Below are 6,326 nucleotides of genomic sequence, written 5' to 3'. Positions count from 1 at the left end.
TCCGTACTTTATTTATCGACCCCGAAAGGATGAAAGGCAAAGTCGACCTCGGCGGAATTTGAACTCAGAACGTAGAGACAGACGAAATACCGCTTAGATTTTGCTCGGCGTGCTAGACAGCCGACAACTGATGAAGGGTCGTTTCTCTGTGTTTACCATTTTCCCTCTCGTTGTTTACGTATTTAACTCGCTTCTTTACGTATTTCATGTTGTTTACACATTTTTTCCATCTTTAATGCATTTTTTTGCTAATTTTTGGCTATAACTTTCTAAAAATGCTTATATAGTTATTTCCCTTACAACCCGAGCAACGCGGGCGATACTATTTGTATATATAGTATATATATATATATATATATCATATATATATATACTAAGCAATAGGGTTCAGCAACGATTGCCTTACCACATACCGAATTAGAAATAGCAGCAAGGGTTATAGCTATTTCTTTACTAGAAGAAATAGCTTAACCCTTTGACTGCTATTTCTAAATCGGTATGTGGTAGGCAATCGTTGCTGAACCCTATTGCTTAGTATACTTAAATTTTCCTCAATGAGGCTTTACATGCCGACGACTACTTGGTGAATTGATTTATTCCAAATTAATTATACCCTATTATTACGATAACTAATATATATATATATATATATATATATGAAATATATATATAATATATATATATATATATATGAAATATATATATATATAAATATATGAAAAAGATATATATATTATATGAAAAATTATCTAACAGAATATTCTTTTACTCTTACTTGTTTCAGCATTGACTGTGGCCATGCTGGAGCACCGCATTTACTCGAGCAAATCGACCTTGGTGGTGGTGGTGGTGGTCATGGTGGTAGTTGTAGTGGTGCTGGTGTTGGTCGTCGTGGTAATGGTGGTGGTGTTTGTGGCAGAGGTGTCCGTAGTAGTATATGACTGTGAAGCTGTCGTCTGGGTTCTTCCAATTTTTTCGTGTGTCGATGGCGCGGAGTTGGCGTCCATGCTCACACCTGCACCTGTGTTGCTTCTCCCCCTTCTTCCCTCCCTCGTGAAGCTGTGGGAAGGGAGTGTAAGGAAATCAACGTCGTAAAGTGTTGTCAAGGAGACCAGCGTTCTTTTAGAACAACGACTTCATGGCTTGAAGACACCAAAACAGAAATGGCTAAGAAAGCCCGAAAGCAATTCTACAAAATCGGGAAACACGCCACACAGGGAAGGTTTCCCGTGCAAAGAATTTGCACAACCGAATGTTTTAGTTGTTGCACAACTTTTACTTAAAAAATATTATCCAAACACAAACTTTTGAAGGCAATATTGTATGGCGATGGTACTTGTGAAATATGGTAATGGATTTAGTAGCCAAAAGGAGAGAGCAGAGGGATAGTATGGTGGTGGTGGAGGCGGTGGTAGTGGGAGCGGTGGTGGTGGTAGTGGCGTTGGTGCTGGTAGTGGTGATGGTGGTCGTGGTTGTGGTGGTCGTCGTGTTTGTGGTGGTGGTGGTGGTGTTGTTGTTGTTGTTGGTGGTGGTGGTGGGGGGTGATGATGGTGGTGGTGGTGGTCGTCGTCGTCGTGGTCTTCGTGATGGTGGTGGTGATGGTCATGGGCGTAGTGGTGGTGGTGGTGGTCATGGTGGTAGTGGTGATGGTGTTGGTCGTGGTGGTGGTGGTGGCTGAAGCTGTCGTCTGGGTTCTTCCAATTTTTTCGTGTGTCGGTGGCGGCGTTGGCGTTCATGCTCGCACCTGCACCTGTGTAGCTCCTTTCCTTCTTCCCTCCCTCGTGAAGCTGTAGGGAAGGCAGGGTAGGGAAATCAACGTCGTAAAGCGTTGTCAAGGAGACCAGCGTTCTTTTAGAACAACGACTTCATGGCTTGAAGTCGCCAAAACAGAAATCGCTATAAAAGCTGAAACAGATCCACAAAAACGGCAAAAACCGCCACACAGGGCAGGTTTCCTGTGCAAACAATTTGCACAACCGAATGTTTTAGCTGTTGCACAAATCTTTATATATAAAAGTCAAGTTGTGTGTCTGTCTCATACGATTTAGATTCCTAACTACTCCCACATTTTGCGGTGCAGTTTAACCAAAACCGGGCATCTTATAGTCATGATTCATATCGAGCCCTTCTGGGTATTAGCACCCGTCTACGATGAGTCTACGATTAAAAAAAAAAATTTCCATAATTTTTTCCATTTTAATGCATTTTTTTGGCTATTATATAAGGGAAGTAACTCTCTAAAAATGTCTACGATGAGTCAACGATTTTAAAAAAAATTACCATAATTTTTAATGCATTTTTTTGCTATTTTTTGGCTATAACTCTCTAAAAATGCTTATATAGTTATTTCCCTTACAAACCCGACCAACGCCGGGCGATACTGCTAGTATAGTATAAATGCACATGCTAGTAAATATACATCACGAACTCCATAGTTTCCGTAGATTTATATAAACAGACAAATTGCTGAAAATGGAATTAATGACTTCCTTTATTTACAATGTTTATTTCTTTATCTAAAACCACTACAGTTTTTTCGATGCATTCTTACACCTGTAGTGAGGTTTGCAGTCATTATCTTACAACCCAGATGGAGAATGCACCGCCTCAGTTGATTACTTAGATAAGTTCTTCGCTAGATACGCTTGCCATCTCGTTCAGTTTGGTAATACACATCTAGAGTGGTGTGTCTTTCCAGCCGTTCGCAGACAGAAGGTGTATTAATTTGACCATCACGTCTGTCTTCGCTGTGATTACTCCCAGAATCTGAGAACATACAGAAAGTGGGCTGCGGAGAGAATGCAATATGCCCAGTCTGATCCCTTATCACTGCAGGTTCTGTTGTGGAGTCTTCAATCAGACGGTTACACGGAGCTGTGGGGCACAGGGCCGGTGCTAGGAAGTACTGGACCCAATTAGAGAATTGCCAGTGGTGGTAGGGTGTCTCTACTCTACAAAAGCTGAAGTTTAATGTTTTATGCTTTTTGTAGTATGCCAGTCCCAACCAAAAAGTGCTGAGGGCTTGAGGCCCCACCATTTGTCACGATGATATTCCTAAAAATTTATCATGGTGAACTCTGTTCGAGCGTGTGTGCGGGGCACTCTCTTGGCGCGGGGCCCAATTTGAATAAATCTCTTTAATTGGTTTAAAACCCGACCTGGTTGGAATATGTTCCGTCATGTGGTTGCGCCGGGCGGAATGTGTAACAGTATTTCTGTCTTTACGTTCTGAGGTCAAATTTCGCCGTGGTCGACTTTACCTTTAGGTTGATGATGCGCAGACACGCGCTGAGACTGCGACATCTCCGGCTCTATGTAGACGACGGTGAACAGGTGTGATCGCCGTTTGTGAGGCACACTTCCCCGCAACTCGTCTCCATGACCGAACTGCAGTCGTGGATCAGAAAGAGGCCGAGGAAGGGCGAATGGCACCGCGAGTGTCGCATTGCTCTCTAGCAACTCTGCCGTCCCGAGTCGACCTTGAGCGACTTCAACACCACCAAAGCATTCTATAGGGGATTAGTGGAGGGGAGGTACGACGACGAGCTTGCGGCGAATTGGGCGTCGACGAGGAATACCTGACCCGCCTGTTCAGGACGACTTTCGGGCCAGGACCTATGGACAACTTCCAGAGATCCCTGGCCTGGCAGTGCTACCGAGAAGCTCTACCCGTTCGGGATAAGCTCTACAGACACGGCTCGAGAAACACGAGGCCGACCTGCCCGAGATGCGGTCAGAGCGACGAAACCGTTCTGCATGCACTCGGGCAGTGTCCAACCATTTCCGACCTGTGGGCTTATGTCGAACAACTGCTGTCACGTGTGGGACGAGTCGGTTTATCAGCCGGGTCTATCGTCAATATCGCCACACCTCCTTCCTTCAAACGGGAATGTATCTCAAAAGAATGCATTCGGTGGACGTGTCTGAAAGGATTAGAGACAAACACTTTCCTCTCTGGTCAATCTCTCATCAACTTCTTCAAGTATCACTTGAAAAGGAAAGTGAGAGTAGAGAGGCAAGTTTTGTCTAGCGAATGTTTAAAAAAAAGATGGATGAATGTAGCAAGGATGGCACGTATGAATGACGAAGCCACCCTGAGCATAATCCTATGAACCCGGAAAAATTTAAAACAGAGAGTTACTTACTTGCAAATGTGTTAACATGTGACATTAATGACCGAGGTTACCATGGTCTTTACCGGAGGCTTTTCTTTCCATGGATAAACCTTATCTGCTTCCCCTTTACACTTTACATCATGACATTTCTGTGATACACGATCCCTATTGATCGTTTTTTTCTTTTCATTTTTTCTTCCCCCTTTTTCCTTTTTTCTTCCCCCTTTTTCCTTTTTTTCCTCCCTTTTTGCGATCCCTTTTCATAGAAAACCTACCCCATTTTTTCCTCCCCCAAAAGCTCTACTTTGTAATTTGTCCCTTCTGTGTCCAGCCCTGTGTGGCTAATAAAGAAACATATATATATGTAACAAATTAATAAATAAAACATATGCATATATACATACATATATGTAATTACTTACATCTACATGTATATATACATGCATACATGGGTACAGGACACCAAAAAAACGTCGAACACAATGAGAAACGAAAACATAAACACAAAACCAAGGAAATGGACATTTTTCTTAAACAACGAAAAAATAGAGTACAGGACATACAACACAAGGAAAATTCCCCTTCTTCAGTCGCCTCTGTTTCATCTACTCCGCGTTTCGAAGGTCAAGGCGAGACACGACTCCGGTCAAACATTCCTTCCCGTAAAAAGCAAATTAAATAAAATTTGAGATTTTTTTGCGGAGAGGTAAAAATGGTAACAAAAACAGGACAGTAAAGACAGTACAAATTATAAATAGTAAAAGACAGGGCAAGGAGAATAACAGTGACACAAACAATGAGGGCTGTTAAGCCAAACGAGAGAAAATATTACGAACGCTTGTTGAGAACGGCAGAAAGAGAGAGAGACATTGAAAAGCCGTCTACGCTCGAGGGAAGCGAGGTCAGAAAGACAGTAGTTATCTCGTCGCTGGTCAACGATGGGGCAGAGGAGGAGTAGGAGAGAGGGGGGAAAAGGGAATGGTTGTAGAGAAAACCAGAAAGAATGAAGAATGAGAGAGAGAGAGGGGGAGAGACAGTAAGGTAGAAGAAACGGAAACCAGAAAGAATGAAGGCTGAGAAAGGGAGGGGGATAGAAATGTTAAGAGTGCGCATCATTATTAATATTGAGAACCAACTTACTTAGAAATGGATGCGTGCGTTCCGTCATATAATAACAAATTAATAAATAAAACATATGCATATATACATACATATATGTACGTACCTACCTCTACATGTATATATACATGCATATATGGGTACAGGACACCAAAAAAACTTTGAACACAATGAGAAACGAAAACATAAACACAAAACCAAGGAAATGGACATTTTTCTTAAACAACGAAAAAATAGAGTACAGGACATACAACACAAGGAAAATTCCCCTTCTTCAGTCGCCTCTCTTTCATCTACTCCGCGTTTCGATGGTCAAGGGGAGTCACGACTTCGGTGATATATATATATATATATCTGTAAAATAATATATGACAATTATTCAATAGCCAAGATAAAACTCTGAGTTTCGGATGCCGAGGTGGAAATCCACAACACCATCTCTTCGGTTAACTGGCCATCTGAAAAAATATATATATATATTATGTACTGCTGGCTTAGCAATCCATAATACGAGGTATGTATGAAACATTGTGAGCCTTCAAGGCCTTTGAGCCTTGAGTCCCACTGCGTGGCACCTTGGGCAAGTGTCTTCTACTATAGGCTCGGGTCGACCTAAGCCTTGTGAGTTGATTTGGTAGACGGAAACTGAAAGAAGCCCGTTGTGTGTATATGTTTGTGTGTCTGTGTTTGTCTCCCCAACATCGCTTGACAACCGATGCTGGTGTGTTTACGTCACCGTAACTTAGCGGTTCAACAAAAGTGACCGATAGAACAAGTACTAAGCTTACAAAGAATATGTCCTGGGGACGATTTACTCGACTAAAGGCGGTGCTCCACCATGGCCACAGTCAAATGACTGAAACAAGTAAAAGAATAAAAGAGTAAAGAGAATATATATACAGGGTGCGTAAGGCATTTGAAGACATACCTTTTTTGGGTCCTTGCTACATTTTAATGCTAATTCTGTATAATCTTTGTTTCAGAAAATAATATTGCCTGACTGTCAGAAATGAAGAAGCATGCTGTTATTGTGGTTATAAAGGCTGAGCATAGCAATTTAGAAATATCTTGATTTTTCAAAGTTGCCAGATC

At 42.0% G+C, this 6,326-nt stretch overlaps 1 long non-coding RNA gene across 1 annotated transcript in view; it reads right to left on the bottom strand.

Annotated features, from left to right (window-relative positions):
* LOC118761977 overlaps nt 1-5,319 on the bottom strand; it is an 18,555-nt gene extending 13,236 nt beyond the window's left edge. Inside the window, exons 1-2 of the long non-coding RNA XR_004997769.1 lie at nt 5,309-5,319; nt 220-230 (exon numbers count right to left, since the gene is read on the bottom strand). This is a non-coding gene — a long non-coding RNA (uncharacterized LOC118761977). The remainder of the gene's footprint in view (nt 1-219; nt 231-5,308) is intronic.
* Nucleotides 5,320-6,326: the final 1,007 nt, after the last annotated feature.

The sequence above is a fragment of the Octopus sinensis genome, linkage group LG2, assembly GCF_006345805.1.
Source record: "Octopus sinensis linkage group LG2, ASM634580v1, whole genome shotgun sequence".
NCBI classification, from domain to species: domain Eukaryota; kingdom Metazoa; phylum Mollusca; class Cephalopoda; order Octopoda; family Octopodidae; genus Octopus; species Octopus sinensis.
The sequence above is the reverse complement of the archived record's forward strand: the minus strand, read 5'-3'. Positions and strand labels throughout refer to the sequence as shown.